The 2,407-nt window shown below is 37.3% G+C and overlaps 1 pseudogene; it reads right to left on the reverse strand.

Moving 5' to 3' along the window:
- Window positions 1-608: 608 nt before the first annotated feature.
- On the reverse strand, window positions 609-727 carry LOC118604724 (annotated as a pseudogene).
- Window positions 728-2,407: the final 1,680 nt, after the last annotated feature.

A 2,407-nucleotide genomic window follows, 5' to 3' on the forward strand; every position in this document is an offset into this window, starting at 1 on the left:
TACACAGAGTCAGGATCATCAGTATCACTGTCTTCTGCCTCCTTATCTTGTCCCGCTGGAAGTTCTTCAGGGACAATAACACGCATAACCTGTCATCTCCTATGATAACAATTCCTTCTTCTTGAATACCTCCTGAATGACCTGCCTGAGGCTCTTCTTCAGGGAGTGTCACTCTTTTCAGAAATATGTCAATGGTGGTTTGCTTGGTTTGTTTCTTTTTGTCATCATAGATTAGCTTGTAAGCAGATAATGTACTTCGATTATTTCTTTCTATTAATGAAAATCTTCCATGTTTTTAAACTTTTTAAAGAGTTGTTGAGGTCTGCGAAAACTTCCTCTGAACCCTTCACTGAGAATTTTCTTAAAGATTCTTTTTCTTCTCCTGTAATTTCTTTTTCTCTTGCCTCGTTTTCAGCTATGTGTTCCTGTTCCAGTTCCAGCAACATCTCATTAGTTGGTTTCTCAGGAGCCTCCTCTAGAAGCTCCTCAGTATTGTCCTCATCCACACCCAGGTTAAAGTTGTTTGCCATCTTAGCCACAGCCTTGTTGATTTTTCCAATCTCCTCATTATTTTTATTTATTTTTTATTTTTATTTTTTTATTTTTTGTGCCTACAGCATCTGGTATTCCTAGGTGGTCTACCATCCAAGTATTAACCAGGCCCGACCCTGCTTAGCTTCTGAGATCTGACAAGATTGGGCGCGTTCAGGGTGGCATGGCTGTAGATTTACAATCTCCTCATTCTTAGCAAATCCTTTGAAGTTATGGATGACTTCTTGAGTGTTTTCTTCCAGATTCCTTTCATACACTCCTTGATGATGTCACCCCAAGCTCAAGCAAGGTTCTCAATGTAGTCATAGATGTTGTAATTCTTCCAGAATTGCATTGATGTCTACTCAGTGTCTTCCTTAGTTGCAGCATAACCTGGGCAAAGACCTCTTCAAGTATTAGACCTTAAAGTGGCTGTAATCTTTGATCTATTGGTTGAGACAAAGAGGTTGCGTTTGGAGGCAGAAACACCATCCCATTATTGGGATGAATATCACCAAAAAAGGAGCATGTCCTTTGTAAAGCATTATCAACATAAGCAAATTCTTGAAGGTATGTTATTCTCTGAACAACACTTCTTCAGTTTGCTGGCATAGCAATTCAGGAAGGCATGTTGGAAGAAGAGCTGGGTTATCCATGACTTCTTATTGATCCTGTAGTACACTGGTATCGTGAGCTTATTGACATGCTAGAAAGCCCTGGGATTTTTACTGTGCCAGATCGCCAAGGGTTTCAGCTTATAGCCTGCACATTGCATGAAAGCAAGACTATTATTCTGTCTTTAAAATCCTTGAAACTTGGCATTGACTTGACCTCCTTATGGATGAAAGTTTTTTGTACATTTGTTTTCAGAATAGGAGGGTTTCGTTCATATTGAATATGTACTCTGTCAAGTGATTTCCTTCCACAATCAGTTTTTCTAGAGTTTCCAAAAATTCTTCAGCTGCCTTTACATTAATACTCAAAGACTCACTGCTCACTTTTACATTACGTAATAAACAATGATTTTTTAAATCCTTTGAACCAGCCAGAGCTAACAGTAAATTCAATATTGTAGCTGGATCTAGGCTTTTCTTTCAACATCACAAACAAACTTTTTGCTTTGGCATGATTATCATGGTGCTGAGAGGGACACTCTTTTGTATCTGGTCTTCAATCCAGGTCATTAGAAGTTTCTCCATGTCTGATATAAGCCCTTCTTGAATTTTGTTAGTCTCATTGCCTTCAATGAAACAGATTCCTTAACAGCTTTTACCATTTTGTTTTTGTTCTTTAAGATTGTAACTATGGTGAAATGGGACATGCCTGACTGGAGAGCAATAAACATCACTGATTTTCCACTTTTGTAGTTCTTAATCACTTTTAGTTTTGTCTCCAGGTCAATCACTCAACGTGGTCTCTTACTGACAGCATTAGCAGTGGATTTTGTACACTTAGGGTCCATGATGAACAAAACAACACAAGATTAAATCAAGCATAAAAGAAAATGGTGCAATCAAGATACATGGTAAACACAAGATGTATGAGGCTGCTGCTGGCAAAACATGGCATACTGTTTTACAGAAAACTTTTTTTTTATAAGTAAAAAGAATACAGTCTAACATAATTATAAAAAGTATAATATAGTAAATACATGAACCGGTAACATAGTTGTTTGTTATCAAATATTATGTAATGTACATAATTGTATGTGCTCTACTTTTATACGACTGGCAGAGCAGTAGGTATGTTTACACTGATATCACTACAAACACATGTATAATGCCTTGTGTTACAATATTAAGATGGCTGTGATGTCGCTAGGCAATAAGAATTTTTCGGCTCCTTTATATGCAGCCCATAGATGACTGAAATGTCC

Source organism: Rousettus aegyptiacus, unplaced genomic scaffold (genome assembly GCF_014176215.1).
Source record: "Rousettus aegyptiacus isolate mRouAeg1 unplaced genomic scaffold, mRouAeg1.p scaffold_m13_p_1, whole genome shotgun sequence".
Taxonomy (NCBI): domain Eukaryota; kingdom Metazoa; phylum Chordata; class Mammalia; order Chiroptera; family Pteropodidae; genus Rousettus; species Rousettus aegyptiacus.